This window comes from Salmo salar, chromosome ssa11 (genome assembly GCF_905237065.1).
Source record: "Salmo salar chromosome ssa11, Ssal_v3.1, whole genome shotgun sequence".
Lineage (NCBI taxonomy): Eukaryota > Metazoa > Chordata > Actinopteri > Salmoniformes > Salmonidae > Salmo > Salmo salar.
Window position 1 is genome coordinate 34282282 of NC_059452.1, and position 21416 is coordinate 34303697.

General features: G+C 43.2%; 1 protein-coding gene across 2 annotated transcripts in view; it reads right to left on the minus strand.

Moving 5' to 3' along the window:
- The window catches only part of LOC106562493 (microtubule-associated protein 1A), a 74812-nt gene that overhangs the window by 27213 nt on the left and 26183 nt on the right, over nt 1-21416 (minus strand). Inside the window, exon 1 of one of the 2 annotated variants that reach the window (XM_014127402.2) lies at nt 6190-6316. The exons of the other annotated variant lie outside the window; for it this stretch is intronic. The gene's annotated coding sequence lies outside the window, so the exon portion shown is untranslated. Of the gene's footprint in view, nt 1-6189; nt 6317-21416 lie in introns of those variants that run through there. 2 annotated transcript variants of the gene reach the window in all.

Consider the following 21416-nt stretch of genomic DNA (forward strand, 5'->3'; position numbering starts at 1 on the left):
GGCAAGACAAAAGGTGCCAGGCGCAGCGGTTTTTGTCAAGAACTGCAACGCTGCTGGGTTTTTCATGCTCAACAATTTCCCCGTATGCATCAAGAATGGTCCACCACCCAACGGACATCCAGCCTAATTGACACAACTGTGGGAAGCATTGGAGTCAACATGGGCCTGCACCCCTGTGGAATGCTTTCGACACATTGTTGAGTCCATGCTGTTTTGAGGGCAAAAGGGGCATGCAACTCAATTAGGAAGGTGTTCCTAATATTTGGTATGCTCAGTGAATATACATTTGTGTGTGTGTGTGTGTGTGTGTGTGTGTGTGTGTGTGTGTGTGTGTGTGTGTGTGTGTGTGTGTGTGTGTGGCATGTGAACCGCAGTGGCAACACTAGACCATGTCCCATGTACTGTATGTAATGTTCTCTGACTCCATGGGCATGATTCTCCTAGAACCCTGCTTCACCACACATTGCATGCAATGTTGAGTGGGTGAGAAACCATTCCAGAGAAGGATTTACATAACTCTGAATAAATGGTACAGATAACATAGAGGACAATGAGAATATGGGCTGAATGAATACAATACTCAGAAAACCAGGCATAGGTCAAAACATTGCCATTGCTCACTAAATCAAAAAGAAAATGTCCCTTTCTGGCAGCATTGAAAATAAGGGAGAGCCGCACATTCTAGGAGCTCAGATGCAAAAAAATGTAATATCCAACGTTTGGACAGCCAAGCTGTCTTCATCAGGGTATGATCACAAACTCTGCAGGGTGACTCGTTTATATAGTGTCAGAAGACACACAGGTGTCTGTAATCATGGCCAAGTGTGGCCTGATATCATTGATTAATTCTCAAATATAAAAATGGCATACAAAGAACAGCATACAAAAAAATAAATGGATATCATACGATCATAGATTCATTTTAGACTACACAAGCTTACAAACAATTACAATGGCAAAGTCACAATAATCGCAAGAATGCCGAAGGGTGCAAGGATCTTTAAGTTAAAGATCCAGGCAGCCTCTCGTTTTAACAATATATTATCAAGGTCACCCCCTCTCCTAGGGAGGGTGACATGTTCGATGCCAATATAACGCAGAGACGAAATCGAGTGGTTTGCTTCCAAAAAGTGGGCCGCAACTGGGTAAGTCAAGTTTTTGCACCTAATGGTGCTACGATGCTCTGAGATACGTACTTTTAATTCACGCTTTGTTTTACCCACATAATTTTTACCACAAGGACATGTTATAAGATAAATAACTGCCTTAGTGGAGCACGTAATAAGACCTCTGATTGGGATCGATTTCCCTGTTTGTGGGGGTTTGAAGGATCTACATTTATAAGTGCCATTGCATTGAGCACAGCCATTACACTTGTAATTTCCATCCAGTAGGGGTGCAAATAGACATTGTTCAGGAATATCTTGGGGTGGTAAATCAGAGTGTACCAATTGGTCTCTGAGATGTCTGCCCCGCGAGAATACGACCAAGGGAAGGTCCGAAAACACATTACCAAGACTTTCATCGTATTTTAGAATGTGCCAATGTTTGTGAACGATTCCCTTAATTTGTTCAGAGCACTTTGAATAGCGGGTAGTTAGAACGCAAGAATGCGTCTTTTTGCGAGACTGACCTTGAAAAAGGTCATGTCTCATTTGAATTTGATCAATGGCAATATTAATCTGATCATTTTTGTACCCCCTCTCCTTGAACTTTCTTTACGTCTCAGCCATATTTTTGTCGAAATCTGATTGTTTTTTGCAAATTCTTTTGATTCGACAGAATTGGCTGTAGGGCAAACTATTTTTCAAGGGAAGTGGGTGACAACGGTCAGCCCTCAAACTGTTATGATCAGTAGGTTTCCTGTAAAGATCAGTGTATAGAACATTATTTTCACACAAGATCAGAAGATCAAGAAAACTGATTTGACGTGTATCACGTTTTGGCAGCATACCTAGCAAACCAAAAACATTCCCTGGACATTAGGTCAAATTCCCATTAAAATTCCCTATTTCAGTGTGTGGGTATGCCTTTCAAATACTTAATATTCCAGTCACATAATATATCATAACACTAGCAGCATTGATGAACGGCACGCCCTTGATATGACAAGTCAGAGGACCTGAGGGGTCCATCACTGCCCATAGGGGGTTGTTGGGAGATGAATGGGGGTAAAGAATGAGGGGGTGTATCCATACAGTCATTGGGTTTACCCCCCTACTAAGTGTCACACTACCAGAGGTGTGGCTACCTCTTAGTGGCAGTATAGAGCAGGATAATTCAGAGTACCTGATAATTCTCTCCTGTTCTCTGCTTAATCAATTAGACCCCTGGTTCATCAGCCTGTCATATAACTAGCTGGCTCAGGAGAACCTATAGGGGACACACAGCTCAGGGAGACTACTATCAGGGGAATCACATACTAGGACGCAAAGCAATGATGGACTGCAAGTGTAAACAAAGGAGTGTACTCCCCCCCCCAGCACTCACACACTTGAGTCAACTAATTGGTCAGCCATGGCAAGTTAACCCCCAACAACAACTGTTCCCTGGGCACCGACGACGTGGACGTTGATTAAGGCAGCTTCCCACAACTCTCTGATTCAGAATGTCTGGGTTAAATGCATCTCCTTTTCCCCAAATGATCCTGTCACTGTAATAACCATTCGAATAGCAACAACAACAAAAACATGCACATTTTCTCCTCTTCTCTGCTCGTGACTGCATGTACTGCTGCGTCAGGGAGGGGGGCATCGCCTAGGCAGCCGAAGACTCGTTATCTACAACAATTTGCTTGTTTCAGCAAGGAGCAACAAAGCTTCATCACGTTGTAGAGTTCATGTTACAGCAGAAACGGACTCATCCTCATGAATGCCCGGCCGTCATGATGGTTATTTTATTTTAATGACGGTCTTCATCCATAACCATCTGTTACAGGATTATAAAGTAATTGTTCCAGCCCTAATTGTTATATTCTTAAAGCTGCAATATGTGACTTTTTGGGCGACCCACCCAATTCACATAGAAATGTGAGTTATAGATCTGCATTCTTATTGAAAGCAAGTCTAAGAAGTGGTATTTATTTATTTTTATTTATTTAACCAGGTAGGCAAGTTGAGAACAAGTTCTCATTTACAACTGCTATATATATATATGTGTGTGTGCGTGCGTGCGTGCGTGCGTGTGTGTGTGTGTGTGTGTGTAGCATATATGGTATATCTGTTCTATGTGTACAATTTCTATGCTACCTGTTCTTAAGTTTTGTTTTTTCATCTTTTATTTTCGGATTTGTACACCAGTTTCAAACAGCTGGAAGTACAATATTTTTTGTTGTTGAAAATATATTTCACAGCAGCTTAGAAGGTACAATGATTTACTATACTTGCTATTAGAATTTTAGCAAACAGGAAATGGTGGACGATTTCTGCATAGTGCATCTTTAAATGGAATAAACACAGACCTAGCGTCAATAATCCTGATTAGATTAACATCTGTAAGAGATCAATAACTCAAACACCGTCAGTGTGAAGAGGCTGTGGGTAACAACCACACATCTCACCTTAATCACCGCTCAACCAAAACTAAGCGAGGCAATTGCAACCAACAGGCAGAATTTAACCAAAGCTGTGTTATCGCTGATTTTTTGTTAAACGCTACTAACAGGAGATTACATGCACCTGCATACTAAAATCATCTTGATTTCAACCAAAAACCCACAAAAATGAAGTAGCAGATGAGCTGATCTCCTGTTGTTTCCATGCTAAGAAAGTTTGATACTAGACAGTTTGAATTAGGTTCTCTACTCCTGGCCCCAATGAAATATCCACCTATTAGGGATATTGAAAAAAAGGTTGGTAAAAAGGTTGTCAATTAATCTAAAATACTTATTGTAAGAAAATAGGATTATATTTCATGCAAACATTTCATCTTCAATGTCAACATAATTAGGACATATAACTTACTTTATTAGACTACAATTTAATTTGATTAGAAAATAGATTATATAACTCAATCACGATTGGCTTGATTTAGTTACACATTTTATATGTGGACAGTTCAGGGACATTTTCGTTTCCCCTTTTGAATGGCCATGCTTTATTAGACAAGTTGTAATTAATGGATTACATAAATTATAAATTAAAAAGTAATATGAGTTTTCCATTGATATAACCTGTACGATATATTTCCACAGTATAAATGCTGTCTTAAACAAGAAATTACTTTTTTTAGTTGTACAATTAAATCACCCATGAGACTGCTCAATCCCCAGGTTTTCTTTTATAGATAATGGTAAAGATAATTCCCTGTAGAGGGTGAAAATGTAAAGCTCAGCTTTTAGGGAGCAGGAAATGTTGTAAGCAAGCAATTGAGATCGGCTGGGCTGGCGATTACAATATTGTTTACAATGATTTTTCTTGTCAGAGTGCACTTACCAGACATTTATATCATGAAAGACACTTAGTGGGATAGCTCAGAGAGAATACTACTGTTGATAGGCTGCAAAGTTTCTGAATATGAGACATATAAAACCAGTTAGCACATCTTGCCACTCCTTAAAGATCTTGATTTTGGAACTGAAAGTATGTCTGTGTGGCAAATGGCACCCTATGTAGTACACTTCTTTGATGATGCACTAGGGAATATGGTGCCATTTGGGACATAGACTATGAAACACTGACCATGAAACACTGACCCAGTGGCACAGGTGTGGCATACTCAGAGTTAATAGCTTTCATATAGGGCACCAAATGGGACACACATACAGATGTTGGATCTTAATTTGACCAGTATTGTAGCAGCAAAATAAAACTGCTGCAACAGGATTTGAATGTTTAGTCCATAACATTGTTTGATCGGTGGTTAGGCTATTATCTGGCCAAAATTAGGCTACATGCAAAGTGCAATAATATGTGTAAGTGCAGGTTTTCAGTGAATTTATGTAAATCATGAAGTTCATCTGCAGGAAAATTCTCGGCGACAAAAGAGTGATCAAATTAAGATCCTACACCTTTGGAGGTTACTATGTTCTCTGTCATGGTATCTGCTTATTGGACACTGAGATAGGCCTGAGATGACGGTTCTATAAAGGAGAGAAAGAACCCATAGCTGATATGAACCATGTATGTCCAAAAAAGGTAATTCCACTAAAATCAAGAAAACGTTTAATGTGTAAATGTATGCAATAAACTTGGCCTGCTCATTGTATTTAATATGACTACATGCACTCAGCGATGTATGATCCTCAGGTGTGTCTCTGCTTTTAGGAAATATACCTTTTACACTGTTGCGTTCTTCTGGTTTCAGAAGCCTATTCAGAATTGATATGCAGTCTAAATTCCAATAATAACAATGATATGATTCTAAGTATATACTAAAGTATTATCCAGGCTCTGTGATTCATAGACCATTCGGGTTTTATTTTGGTTATGAAACTCCGCTGCTGCCTAGGCCTACAGGTCGGCAGATACGCTGTTTATAGACGGTTGGATAAATCGCATCGACATTTGGGTCACCCAATTCTTCTCGTCCGAATTACCCGCAAGACAGCGCCATATCTTGACACTTCGTTAATCATGCTGTGGACCAACATCTTCGACATATTGTAGTGCTCGTGTCTAATAAGGGTGGTGAATATGCCTATTTTTGTGCTTTTCAAAATCGGTATATTTCACATAGCCTAAATTACATCGTCATCGTTTTATCCCTTTTAATCTACCTGTGATGTGAAATAGGCTATCATTCACATTTCCATACAGAGCTGCTTCATCCCAGTCTGTGTTTTTCATACAGGCCTTTAGCTCTTTAAACCGGGTGTAATATTAACAAACTGGCAGACACTCAGATGTCTTAATCCTTCCTTTCCTATGCAATCGGATTCGGGATTCCTCCACTGTCTCTACACGCAGGGACAGAGTAGCGATTGCTTTTTCATATTTAGACTACTACAATAACCTACAAAATATTATTGTGTTGTATTTAATTTTGACGGCACAAATAGAGAACACAAGGCATCCTCACTGACACGCAATCCAAATCAATGCAGAATATACAAGCCTACCATTACTGTCCAGTAGGCTAATCCTTTTTTATAGGAAGGAACCATGCAGTTCCGCGAGGTATAGAACATCGGAAATATGACATGACACAAATAGGCTATGTAGGCAAAATAAATATTCCACTGACACCTACCTTCTGCGATGCTGGGGAGAGCGCGCGGCACGAGGGGTAGAGAACGGAGAGTGAGAAATCTCGTAGTGTCATTCGAGTGTGCGTGGGGCTGTGGGCGAGTGAGTGAGTGGGAGGGGCACCAATGTGAGAGAATCGCCTCCGTGGATGAGAATATTGAACTGGATGATAGAAGGCTGTACGGTACGCAGGGGCGAAAATCTGATATCCACTTTGGAGGGGACAATTACATTACATTTTCTCAAGAGCAATTCCTGAGGGGGACACCAAAAGTAGCGCTGTAACACATAGCCTACATTGTAATATGGTAAATGTATATTGAGGAACCAAAGAAATAAGGTGTTTGCAGTACTCCTAACTACCGGTACCCAAAACTACACAACTAATCACAACAGCAATACCATTGCCTTTAACAAATCTTAGTTCAGTCACCAGTTTAAGTTGAGAGTGGGGGTATCCATGGCATTTTCCAATTATGTTCCTATTTTACAAGTCAAAAAAATTGAAAACCTTTCATAATGTTGCCAAACAAAGACTCAACAAACTTACCTGAGACTCCCTGTCTCTGCCAGTCTGTCCCTGCATATCTGTCCCCAACTCTGCTGTCTGTGTGCCAGCTGTTGCCTGCTCTGCCCAATGACATCATTGTGAAACATTTCCATTAGAATTTCATTTCTTTCTTATGAACATTTTATCAACTAGTCTTTGAGATATTAGGCTACTAGGGTTCTTACAATGCGTTTTGGTGTATTGAAAAATACTCTGATGTCCGTCTTTTATTTTTCTGCCATTTTTCTACCTGGCTGGCTGGCTGGCTACACACACAGTGTGTAGGTTATTTACAGTAGGAGATGGGCTTCTATCATCTTCAATCATTCTATATGGGCTTCGATCTAAAAGGTAGCTAGCAAATGTGAAACGGATTAAAATGACAAGAGTTGACAGCTGTATGAGTTCACCATTTACACAACATATGCTGCAACCTTTTGTAATTTTAATAGTTTGTTTCATATTGGCTGGCTTCCAACAATAGCTGAATTTGCAAAGCTAGCGAGCACCAATTCCGTTTCAGTGGTGTTTGCTATAATCTTTGCTACCCAGGTTAAATAAAGGTGAAATAAAATAAATAAATAAAAGTTCCCTTGCGACAATTTAGCTTTTGCAACGAGACCATTAAATATATTTAAGACAATGGTAGAAGAGAGTGTAGTTCTGTTCAGTTTGGACTTCAGTTTATCGCTAACCTTATCACAGGGACTTTGAAGCACTAACTTACATCATCTGCATGCTGATTCCATCTTTGACGACGCCACATAAATGGAATAGGTACTAGCTAGCTTAATAGTTAATATTTGCGCGCTAGCTCTGCATATTCAGCTAGTGTGTGTGTGCGCGATTGACTGGATGAACCTCACGGCAGTTACGTAGCAAGCTAAGGAACTGGCAGTGGAGCAAACCATTGTGAGGCAAAGGGCGGGGGGGTCGCAATCTTTTGAAACTTAAAAACGCGCTATTAAGTGTCTATAATCAGCACAATTGCTTTCATTGCGTATTATTAATATTATTTAAATTACATAGTTATGTTTCAGTGATATATTGGGGGGACAAATAATATTTTTCCCAGGATGGGGGGGTCGTGACCCCCCTGTCCCCCCCGGGATTTCCGCCCCTGACGGTACGGTAAAACATTGACACAACAGCGCAGGTGTTCGGCCGCTGGTCAGGGACAAGCTCAGTGCCCCAGCAGACATTTAACCATTTTCACTGGCAGAGAGAGGAGTATGGCCATCGACTAGCCAGTATTTTCAGAAATGCATTCTTATCTGTCTCGTATCCAGGGCTCGATCAGAGCATATAATTAAATGTATATTATTATATATCTCTACGCCCCAGTGTGTCCGGGCCTAATATTGGTAAACCCAGAACTAAAACCTAGAGTAATTTAGTTAGAATCTGGCCATCAGAGATTAGCCCAGGCCCTGGCACATTTTTAGTACACACTTATGTTAAGGTGTCCCTCCCTTCCATGTACTAAACATCACGTTCTTGTCTTGTCTTGGACATGACAGTCTGGAACTCATTAGTGGTACTGGCTCTCATTTTATAACACACTGAAACAAACACAGGTTCAAGATCTAAAGGGGAGTCAATAAAATATTCAATTATGGGTTAGTGAACCGCCATGGAGAACCATTCATAATCTGCCGTAAGGGTGCTTTTCAAAGATGCCAATTCCAAGTAGCAAAAATACTGAGAAACAGAGACACCCATTTCAGATCCAGTCAAAGGTTCTGAACTGCTGTATTCATAGCTGTGTTTTAGTTTCCCTCCATCAGCCCGAATGTATGTGTGCTACTGTACTGAAGACCGTATCTGCTCAGATGTGCTGTTGGCAGCCAATTCCCTTTCTGATGGGGATTTAGCATTAGTCCAAAGGCTCAGTAATCAGTGTTGTGTGTGTGTGTGTGTGTGTGTGTATGTGTCTGTGTGTGGGTGAGTGAGTGAGTGCGTGCAAGTGAGCAGATGGGGAGGGGGGGGGTGATTTGGTAGGGTGTGATTTGGGACACAATTCTCATTACCCCTAAATGGCTGGTATGCATCAGCTGCTGGAGTGGGTGCACACATCTACTGAAGGACCTGAAAAGAAGATTGGTCATCAAGCTTCAAAATATCTCCCAATCTGCCCTGAGTCCTGACCCTGTTTATATCAAAACATCCAATCTGCCTTGAGCCCTGACCCTGTTTATATCGAAACATCCAATCTGCCCTGACCCTGTTTATATCAAAACATCCAATCTGCCCTGAGTCCTGACCCTGTTTATATCCAAACATCCAATCTGCCCTGAGCCCTGACCCTGTTTATATCCAAACATCCAATCTGCCCTGAGCCCTAATCCTGTTTATATCCAAACATCCAATCTGCCCTGAGTCCTGACCCTGTTTATATCCAAACATCCAATCTGCCCTGAGTCCTGGCCCTGTTTATATCAAAACATCCAATCTGCCCTGAGCCCTAACCCTGTTTATATCCCAACATCCAATCTACCCTGAGTCCTGACCCTGTTTATATCCCAACATCCAATCTACCCTGACCCTGTTTATATCCAAACATCCAATCTGCCCTGAGCCCTGACCCTGTTTATATCCAAACATCCAATCTGCCCTGAGCCCTAACCCTGTTTATATCCAAACATCCAATCTGCCCTGACCCTGTTTATATCCAAACATCCAATCTGCCCTGAGCCCTAACCCTGTTTATATCCCAACATCCAATCTGCCCTGAGCCCTGACCCTGTTTATATCCAAACATCCAATCTGCCCTGAGTCCTGACCCTGTTTATATCCAAATATCCAATCTACCCTGAGTCCTGACCCTGTTTATATCCCAACATCCAATCTGCCCTGAGTCCTGACCCTGTTTATATCCCAACATCCAATCTGCCCTGAGTCCTGACCCTGTTTATATCCCAACATCCAATCTGCCCTGAGTCCTGACCCTGTTTATATCCAAACATCCAATCTGCCCTGAGCCCTAACCCTGTTTATATCCAAATGTAACCAATGTGAAATGGCTAGTTAGTTAGCGGTGGTGTGCGCTAATAGCATTTCAATCAGTGACGTCACTCGCTCTGAGACTTGAAGTAGGGTTTCCCCTTGCGTTGCAAGGGCCGCGGCTTTTGTGGCGCGATGGGTAACGATGCTTCGTGGGTGTCAGTTGTTGATGTGTGCAAGGGTCCCTGGTTCGAGCCCGGGTTGGGGCGAAGAGAGGGACGGAACCTACACTGTTACACAAACATCCAATCTGCCCTGAGCCCTAACCCTGTTTATATCCAAACATCCAATCTGCCCTGAGTCCTGACCCTGTTTATATCCAAACATCCAATCTGCCCTGAGCCCTAACCCTGTTTATATCCAAACATCCAATCTGCCCTGAGTCCTGACCCTGTTTATATCCAAACATCCAATCTGCCCTGAGCCCCAACCCTGTTTATATCCCAACATCCAATCTGCACTGAGCCCTGACCTTGTTTATATCCAAACATCGAATCTGCCCTGAGCCCTAACCCTGTTTATATCCAAACATCCAATCTGCCCTGAGTCCTGACCCTGTTTATATCCAAACATCGAATCTTCCCTGAGCCCTGACCTTGTTTATATCCAAACATCCAATCTGCCCTGAGCCCTAACCCTGTTTATATCCAAACATCCAATCTGCCCTGAGTCCTGACCCTGTTTATATCCAAACATCGAATCTTCCCTGAGCCCTGACCTTGTTTATATCCAAACATCCAATCTGCCCTGAGCCCTAACCCTGTTTATATCCAAACATCCAATCTGCCCTGAGCCCTAACCCTGTTTATATCCAAACATCCAATCTGCCCTGAGCCCTGGCCCTGTTTATATCCAAACATCGAATCTTCCCTAACCCTGTTTATATCCAAACATTGAATCTTCCCTGACCCTGTTTATATCCAAACATCCAATCTGCCCTGAGCCCTAACCCTGTTTATATCCCAACATCCAATCTGCCCTGAGTCCTGACCCTGTTTATATCCAAACATCCAATCTGCCCTGAGTCCTGACCCTGTTTATATCCAAACATCCAATCTGCCCTGAGCCCTAACCCTGTTTATATCCAAACATCCAATCTGCCCTGACCCTGTTTATATCCAAACATCCAATCTGCCCTGACCCTGTGTAAGGGGTGAGTACTGGCGGTAGAGAAGTCAGGCGCAGGAGAGCAAAAACTGATTTACAACGGAGCAGTTTAATAATAAAAAACCACCGTTAACAGAACAATAAATCAAATGGGTACAAAACCCGTCAACCACCAGCATAACGTGCACAAGCACTTACAACAAACAATTCCGGACAAGGACATGGGGGGAACAGAGGGTTAAATACACAACATGTAATGATGGAATTGAAACCAGGTGTGTGGGAAGACAAAACAAAACAAATGGAAAATGAAAGGTGGATCGGCGATGGCTAGAAGACGGTGACGTCGACCGCCAAACGTCGCCCGAACAAGGCGAGGGACCGACTTCGGAGGAAGTCGTGACACCCTGTTTATATCCAAACATCGAATCTGCCCTGAGCCCTAACCCTGTTTATATCCCAACATCCAATCTAGCCTGAGTCCTGACCCTGTTTATATCCCAACATCCAATCTACCCTGAGCCCTGGCCCTGTTTATATCCCAACATCCAATCTGCCTGTTGATGAATGCTCCCAGTCCCAGGTGGCTCTGGTCATCATTTAATTTCCCATCCCAGCAACATGGTGGCTTTATTACCATCTTATTGATTATTGCAGCCACCCTACCCATACCACTCTGTTGAACTGGATGGGTGGGTCTAGGTGGGGGGAGGAGAAAAGCCTGCACTGCGATTGGCTCATATATAATCATCTAAATTATACACATATTGTATCCTGCCATTGTGTTAGATAAAATACAAATAAATAATACATAATATTCAATAAAAACATAATGATCACCTCAATAAGCTAATAGTCCACACTCCTTTTCCTGGAGTGTTTGTAGAGCTATGGTCATCATAACATTGTTAGAGATGTAAGACTCTGTAGGACCTCTTTTAATAAATACAGTGGAAATGGCCTGTCGTGGGTAGTGTGATGCTGAATGGGAGGGGATGGGCTGGACCAGTGGAAATGGCCTGTCGTGGGTAGTGTGATGCTGAATGGGAGGGGATGGGCTGGACCAGTGGAAATGGCCTGTCGTGGGTAGTGTGATGCTGAATGGGAGGGGATGGGCTGGACCAGTGGAAATGGCCTGTGGTGGGTAGTGTGATGCTGAATGGGAGGGGATGGGCTGGACCAGTGGAAATGGCCTGTCGTGGGTAGTGTGATGCTGAATGGGAGGGGATGGGCTGGACCAGTGGAAATGGCCTGTCGTGGGTAGTGTGATGCTGATGGGAGGGGATGGGCTGGACTAGTGGAAATAGCCTGTTGTGGGTAGAGTGATGCTGAGGGGAGGGGATGGCCAGGACTAGTGGAAATGGCCTGTCGTGGGTAGAGTGATGCTGAAGGGAGGGGATGGGCTGGACTAGTGGAAATGTCCTGTCGTGGGTAGAGTGATGCTGAAGGGAGGGGATGGGCTGGACCAGTGGAAATGGCCTGTCGTGGGTAGAGTGATGCTGAAGGGAGGGGATGGACTAGTGTGAAGGGACTTTCAGCTGTGACTCAAGCAGCAGCTGCTGGGTGGGACAGCCCAGACTGAAATAGATTCACAGTGCCACAACATCCACACTTACATTTGGCATAGAGGGGGGGGGAGAGAGAGAGAGAGTGGGAAAGAGAGAGAGTGGGAAAGAGAGAGAGAGTGGGAAAGAGAGAGAGAGAGAGAGATAGAGAGAGAGAGAGAGAGAGAGAGAGAGAGAGAGAGAGAGAGAGAGAGAGAGAGAGAGAGAGAGAGAGAGAGAGAGAGAGAGAGAGAGAGAGAGAGAGAGAGAGAGAGAGAGAGAGAGAGAGAGAGAGAGAGAGAGAGAGAGAGAGAGAGAGAGAGAGAGAGAGAGAGAGAGAGAGAGAGAGAGAGAGAGAGAGAGAGAGAGAGAGAGAGAGAGAGAGAGAGAGAGAGAGAGAGAGAGAGAGAGAGAGAGAGAGAGAGAGAGAGAGAGAGAGTTTGTGTATGTGTTCACGTGTGGGTGCCTCTGTCTCACAGTTGGAAAGGCAGTTTCGACATTGAACACTGTCTCTGCTTTGACTGGGTTATGACATGACTATTCTCTGATGTAAAAATAGTCTTAAACAATGGGTTCCAGGAAATAAAAGCAATCCTACAGAGGGACAATATTAAATTATATTACTACTTGGGAATTACAATGAGTATCTCTCTATCGGTTCTTACTTTATTTTATCAGCAGATCACCCCAGCATCGATGCAAAGAATAGTGAGGTATTACTATTAATGTAGCCTGTAACTTCATGGTAATTACAGTAAAAGTATGTTATATACAATGTAATTTGTGAGCAGTGGGACCGAATCTTCTGCAATAACCCCATCTCTCTCCCGATTGAAATTCATGCAGCGTACTAACAACACCCAGGGCTGGCTATAGGCTACAGCACCGTACAACTGCATCACCTCAAATGAGTTATGGGCTAGTTCTAACCTCAGACAACTGTTAGAGCACAGATCAACCTGCCTGCCACACCCTTTCCTCCAGACAGACATGCTGCTTCTCTCCTTTATGAATTATCTCAGCTATTCCACCCTTCTTCCTCCTCCCTCCCCTCCTTACCATCCCTCAATCCCTCCAAACATACACACTGCATGCCCACACAGACAGACACACACGCACGCACGCACGCACGCACACACACACGGCAGCTGGCCAAGGTCAGTGGGCTGTCCACAGTGTGTAAGTGTTTCTGAGAGGCTGAAATATTAACACCATCTCTATAAACAGTAGAGTAAAATCAGAATAGTTTTCAACTGTTGTTTTGTAATTGGATCCTATCAACTGGGATTCCATGGGGGAATTACTGTCATCTGTCTCTTCCAAGTATACAGGTCAGAGAGTTAAGGGGCTGGGTGGTGTGAAATTCTTTATTTTACAATCCCAAGATAAATATTAGTTAACCATTAGTTAATCATTACTTAACCATTAATTAACTATTAGTTAATCATTAGTTAACCATTAGTTAACCATTAGTTAACCATTAGTTAACCATTCATGAATCATTAGTTAATCATTAATTAACTATTAGTTAATCATTAGTTAACCATTCATGAATCATTAGTTAATCATTAATTAACTATTAGTTAATCATTAGTTAACCATTAGTCAACCATTAGTCAACCATTAGTTAACCATTAGTTAACCATTCATTAATCATGAGTTAACCATTAGTTAGCCATTAGTTAGCCATTAGTTAGCCATTAGTTAGCCATTAGTTAACTATTCGTTTTGTAATCTGAAGTCTATTAGTCTTTTCTTCCGTAGAGAGTGTCACTGACCGAAGTGAGCGTTACTCATGGAGATTCTTTAGTCAGAATAGAATATGCCATTGTTCAACTGTCCCAGGGTCTCATTTATGAAATGTTCTTAGATTTATACAACCTTTTCTGTTACAATAGTTTCTTTAAAATATGAGAAAATCTGGTTTATATAATGGATACACTGATGAATAAAGTTGTGTTGTTCACAGATTAGCATTTATAAATTACACCATTTCATTAAATTTTCACACAATTTAATTCACATTGTTGCTATGGATGAAGGTTTTATAAATGCATCCCCAGGACCCTTAAGCTGCTATTTCTGAGCTCAGATCCTATTGTCTGTCTGTATTGTCTTGTCCTTCTCTAAGGACATCTTTACTTCTGTTTCCATCAGATTTCTCTATTGACTGGGCCCAGCCCCTCTGGCTGACGTCAGAACCTGGGTAGGATTTATGTGTGTGTGTGTGTGTGTGTGTGTGTGTGTACGTGCATGTGTGTGTGTATATCCATGTGTGTGCCTGCGTGCATGCGTGCGTGTGTGTGTGTGTGTGTGTGTGTGTGCCCATGGTGCAGCACCCAGCAGAGCAACAGATCAAAGGGACCGCACCAGAGGAGGCTCTCCCTGCTGATCTACGGTCCTCGGGCCTCCTCACGTGTCGACTGCAGAGGAGCAGATCAATAACCTGACTGAATTATTAATCAGACTTTATAATGCTGAAAAGACTGATGTCTTTATGAGGACTGGGATTTTACCAGAGTGATGCGTTTTTGACAGTATGGCACTTAACAATGATTAAAAACCTAACGGCATGCTCTATAATGACTCTATGTTTGAGTTCCAAATGGCAACCTATTTGCTATAGTGCACTACTTAGACCAGGGGTTATTTCCATAGCCTGTATAGAGTCAATAACTTACAGTAACGGTAATGTAGAGGTAAGTTGTCACGCCCTGGCCATAGAGAGGGTTCTATTCTCTATTTTGGTTAGGCCAGGGAGTGACTAGGGTGGGCATTCTATGTCCTTTTTTCTATGTTTTGTATTTCTTTGTTTTGGCCTGGTATGGCTCTGAATCAGGGACAGCTCTACATCGTTGTCGCTGATTGGGAGCCATACTTAGGTAGCCTGTTTTCCTTTGGGTTTTGTGGGTGGTTCATTTCTGTTTTGTATTGCTTACCTGACAGAACTGTTTGGCTGTCGGTTTCTGTTTCTCTGTTTATGTGTTCTCGGTAAAATAAATACATGATGAGCACTAACCACGCTGCGCCTTGGTCTACTCCTTCAGACGGCCGTTACATAAGTAGATTGATATTTTGTAATTGAGGACTAAATACACTGTGTGGATATGAGTGAGCTTTACATTACATTTTTAAGTCATGTATTTGAATGAATAGCTAAGGCATGGGCTCTTTCTCATTCCATATTTCTGCAATTCCTTGCTTCCTATCTCCTTGTCTCCTTTTCAACTGTAATGGAGGCGAAAGTCCCTCAGGCCTTCTCATCCAATGCCTTTTGAGAAGGATGCAAGACGAGAGGATGTGAGGAAAGATAAATCGAAAAAGAGCCATGGTGATTTGAACTGTGAATAAACTAGAATAGAAATCAATGTAGAGCAATGTAGCTAGCTGTAGATGCAGTGGTGGGAAAAGTACCCAACTGTCATACTTGAGTAAAAGTAAAGATACCTTGATAGAAAATGACTCAAGTGAAAGTCTTCCAGGAAAATATTACTTGATTAAAAGTCAAAGTATTTGGTTTTAAATATACTTAAGTATGAAAAGTAAATGTAATTGCTAAAATATATTTACAGTGGGGGAAAAAAGTATTTGATCCCCTGCAGATTTTGTATGTTTGCCCACTTACAAAGAAATTATCAGTCTATAATTTTAATGGTAGGTTTATTTGAACAGTGAGAGACAGAATAACAACAAAAAAATCCAGAAAAACACATGTCAAAAATGTTATAAAATGATTTGCATTTTAATGAGGGAAATAAGTATTTCACCCTTCTGCAAAACATGACATAGTACTTGGTGGCAAAACCCTTGTTGGCAATCACAGAGGTCAGACGTTCCTTGTAGTTGGCCACCAGGTTTGCACACATCTCAGGAGGGATTTTGTCCCATGCCTCTGCAGATCTTCTCCAAGTCATTAAGGTTTCGAGGCTGACGTTTGGCAACTCGAACCCTCAGCTCCCTCCACAGATTTTCTATGGGATTAAGGTCTGGAGACTGGCTAGGCCACTCCAGGACCTTAATGTGCTTCTTCTTGAGCCACTCCTTTGTTGCCTTGGCCTTGTGTTTTGGGTCATTGTCATGCTGGAATACCCATCCACGACCCATTTTCAATGCCCTGGCTGAGGGAAGGAGGTTCTCACCCAAGATTTGACAGTACATGGCCCCGTCCATCGTCCCTTTGATGCGGTGAAGTTGTCCTGTCCCCTTAGCAGATAAACACCTGCAAAGCATAATGTTTCCACCTCCATGTTTGACGGTGGAGATGGTGTTCTTGGGGTCATAGGCAGCATTCCTCCTCCTCCAAACACGGCGAGTTGAGTTGATGCCAAAGAGCTCCATTTTGGTCTCATCTGACCACAACACTTTCACCAGTTGTCCTCTGAATCATTCAGATGTTCATTGGCAAACTTCAGATGGGCATGTATATGTATTCTTGAGCAGGGGGACCTTGCGGGCGCTGCAGGATTTCAGTCCTTCACGGCGTAGCGTGTTGCCAATTGTTTTCTTGGTGACTATGGTCCCAGCTGCCTTGAGATCATTGACAAGATCCTCCCGTGTAGTTCTGGGCTGATTCCTCACCGTTCTCATGATCATTGCAACCCCACGAGGTGAGATCTTGTATGGAGCCCCAGGCTGAGGGATATTGACAGTTCTTTTGTGTTTCTTCCATTTGCGAATAATCACACCAAATGTTGTCACCTTCTCACCAAGCTGCTTGGCGATGGTCTTGTAGCCCATTCCAGCCTTGTGTAGGTCTACAATCTTGTCCCTAACATCCTTGGAGAGCTCTTTGGTCTTGGCCATGGTGGAGAGTTTGGAATCTGATTGATTGATTGATTGATTGCTTCTGTGGACAGGTGTCTTTTTTACAGGTAACAAGCTGCGGTTAGGAGCACTCCCTTTAAGAGTGTGCTCCTAATCTCAGCTCGTTACCTGTTTAAAAGACACCTGGGAGCCAGAAATCTTTCTGATTGAGAGGGGGTCAAATACTTATTTCCCTCATTAAAATGCAAATCAATTTATAACATTTCAGACATGCGTTTTTCTGGATATTTTTGTTGTTATTCTGTCTCTCACTGTTCAAATAAACCTACCATTAAAATTATAGACTGATCCTTTCTTTATCAGTGGGCTAATGTACAAAATCAGCAGGGGATCAAATACTTTTTCCCCCACTGTATGTATCAAAAGTAAAAGTACAATTATAATCATTTAAAATTCCTAATATTACAGAAACCAGATGGCACCATTTTCTTGTTTCAATTTTTTTTTACGGATAGCCAGGGGTACACTTCAACACTCTGACAACATTACAAATTAAGCATGTGTGTTTTTTGAATCCGCCAGATCAGAGGCAGTAAGGATGACCAGGGATATCTTCTTGAGTGTGAATTAGACAATGTTTTTGTCCTGCTAAGAATTCAAAATGTAATAGTACTTTTGGGTGTCAGGGAAAATGTATGCAGTAAAAAGTACATCATTGTCTTTAAGAATGTAGTGAAGTAAAAGTAAAAGTTGTAAAAAATAAAAATAGTAAAGTAAAGATACCCCAAAAAACAACTTAAGTAGTACTTTAAAGTATTTTTACTTAAGTACTTTACACCACTGTGTAGATGTTGTATAGAAAAACAAGAACTGGCCACTATTGAACAGGAATCATTCTGCGTTCTACCCGGTCAGCATTATGATCAAACATTAGAATGGAGGGAGAGGTAGAAGGAAAGAGAGAGCATGGTGTTAAAAAATGAAATCTCAAAGCCAGAGAAAGACAGCTTTATGGCACCGTGATACCATGTTACATAGTGAGGTTTGTCTGCGTTCCCAAAGGAGCGTGTTTGTGTGTGTCTGTGCGTGTACGTGAGTGTACGTGCGTGTATGCATGCTTTGTGTGTGCGTGTGTGTGCGCATGCGTGCATATGTGAATTCATACACAGCAGCCTCACTAAAGTGTGTGTGTGTGTGTGTGTGTGTGTGTGTGTGTGTGTGTGTGTGTGTGTGTTTCTAATGAACTGGGGTTTAAATGTGGAGCTCAGCTCTCCTGTGTCAGCCTCTCTTCTCTGGCGGCCATCCATCCCTCATCACTTCCTGCCTGTCCCTTTCCCCTGGTTACAGTGTCCGTTATGCCTCAGACGCCCAGTCAGCACTGCAGGTGCTGTGTGTGTGTGTGTGTGTCATATTGCGTAGCATCTCAACACTTTAAAGATGCTTCCTCACTGATTTAGTGGTCCTTATTTCCCAGAAAGACAGACGGATAGACATAGAGACAGACAGGCAGAAACAGACAGACAGAGAGACAAACTGACACAGACGGACAGACAGAAAGAGAGACAGACATACAGACGAACAGACAGACGGACAGACGAACAGACAGACGGACAAATGGACAGACGGACAGACAGAGAGAGAGAGAGAGACAGACAGAGAGACAAACTGACGGACAGACAGAAAGAGAGACAGACAGATGGACAGACAGATGGACAGACAGAGACAGACAGATGGACAGTCATACAGACAGACAGCGAGACAGATGGACAGACAGAGAGGCAGACGGACAGACAGAGAGACAGACAGTCGATCAGTCGATCTCTCAATCCCTCAATATGCAATCAGTTAGTGGATAACATAGGGAAGGAGTTCCAGACATGTCGTCTCCAACAGCATTTAGCCACTGAGCTCCACTGCCACTATTGGCTCCAGTTCCCCTGAGAGCTCCAGAACTGTGAGGATGGAGACAGCCCGGCTTTGTGTTTACGCCATCAGTCTGTACTGTAGCACTGTTGAGCCTTAATTCATTGAGCGGTGTGGGGGTGACAGCTGTGTGTGTGAAGACCGTCCCTGCCTACCCTGGCCCTCCGTCCTCTCCCACCTGCCTCCCCCTCCCCTCCTTTCCCCCTTGCCTACCCTCCTCTCCCCATCCTCTCCCCCTGCCTCCCCTCCTCTCCCTCTGCCTCCCCTCCTCTCCCGCTGCCTCCCCTCCTCTCCTTTCTTCTCCCCCCTGCATCCCCCTCCTCTCCCCACTGCCTCCCCTCCTCTCCCCTCTGCCTCCCCTCCTCTCCCCTCTGCCTCCCCTCCTCTCCCCTCTGCCGCTCCTCTTCTCCCCCAGGACAGTAAGTGATTGTCCATGTTACCAGATTCTCCCTGAGCAACATCAGTCAGAGGATGTGTCCCAAATGGCACCCTATTCCCTATATAGTGCACTACTTTTGACCAGCAGAGCCATATGGGCCCTGGTCAAAAGTAGTGCACAACATAGGGAATAGGGTTCCATTTGGGACACAGCCAGTCAGTCCATGGTATAGGAAGTAATACAGTAGACTGATATTCCCACAGAGACATCACTGAATAATGAGCAGACGATGACGGATAGGCTGATTACATATGTGAATGTGCTGGTGTCCGTTTCATCATGACGTTATGCTGTCTGTCAATTTGTAACATATTGCAGTGAGGAAGTAAAGTGAATCTAAACAATTTGAAATGAGGGGGTATTGTTTATGCTATCTCATGGAACACTCCTAGACGTTACAAACCAAAGTAGAAAGAATTACAACAAATGGTGGGTAAGAGGAGACAAGGAACTATGTCCCCTTAATCATATTTGGCCACTTCCTTGCTGGTTGCATCTCAAAGACACCGGCCGAGGCTTGACATAATAAAATGAATGAACTCAATAAGGAATGAATCAAATGTGATGTGGGTTTTCGTTTAACGCCTGGCTGTCTCACTAGCCAACAGAGTCCATCACCAGCATGACCTCTACTGTCACACTGAAGCAGATCATTACACTCCCTCTCCATCTCCTCACAGAGACACCACTGATCTCTCTCTCTCTCTCTCTCTCTCTCTCTCTCTCTCTCTCTCTCTCTCTCTCTTTCTCCACACCACTGACCTCTCTGTCTCTAGGAGTTACCCTCCCAACCTTCTCTCTTTCTCTCTCTCTCTCTCTCTCTCTCTCTCTCTCTCTCTCTCTCTCCATCTCCTCACAGAGACACCACTGATCTCTCTCTCTCTCTTTCTCCATCTCCTCACAGAGACACCACTGACCTCTCTGTCTCTAGGAGTTACCCTCCCCACCTTCTCTCTTTCTCTCTCTCTCTCTCTCTCTCTCTCTCTCTCTCTCTCTCTCTCTCTCTCTCTCTCTGTGTGTGTTTTGGAAACCGTGGCTGATTTCAAATCAAATCAAATTGTATTAGTCACATGCGCCAAATATAACAGGTGTAGACCTTACAGTGAAATGCTTACTTACGAGCCCCTAACCAACAATGCAGTTGTGTGTGTGTGTGTGTGTGTGTGTACGTGCATGTGTGTGTGTATATCCATGTGCGTGCGTGCGTGCGTGCGTGTGTGTGTGTGTGTGTGTGTGTGTGTGTGTACGTGCATGTGTGTGTGTATATCCATGTGTGTGCCTGCGTGCATGCGTGCGTGCGTGTGTGTGTGTGTGTGTGTGTGTGCCCATGGTGCAGCACCCAGCAGAGCAACAGATCAAAGGGACCGCACCAGAGGAGGCTCTCCCTGCTGATCTACGGTCCTCGGGCCTCCTCACGTGTCGACTGCAGAGGAGCAGATCAATAACCTGACTGAATTATTAATCAGACTTTATAATGCTGAAAAGACTGATGTCTTTATGAGGACTGGGATTTTACCAGAGTGATGCGTTTTTGACAGTATGGCACTTAACAATGATTAAAAACCTAACGGCATGCTCTATAATGACTCTATGTTTGAGTTCCAAATGGCAACCTATTTGCTATAGTGCACTACTTAGACCAGGGGTTATTTCCATAGCCTGTATAGAGTCAATAACTTACAGTAACGGTAATGTAGAGGTAAGTTGTCACGCCCTGGCCATAGAGAGGGTTCTATTCTCTATTTTGGTTAGGCCAGGGAGTGACTAGGGTGGGCATTCTATGTCCTTTTTTCTATGTTTTGTATTTCTTTGTTTTGGCCTGGTATGGCTCTGAATCAGGGACAGCTCTACATCGTTGTCGCTGATTGGGAGCCATACTTAGGTAGCCTGTTTTCCTTTGG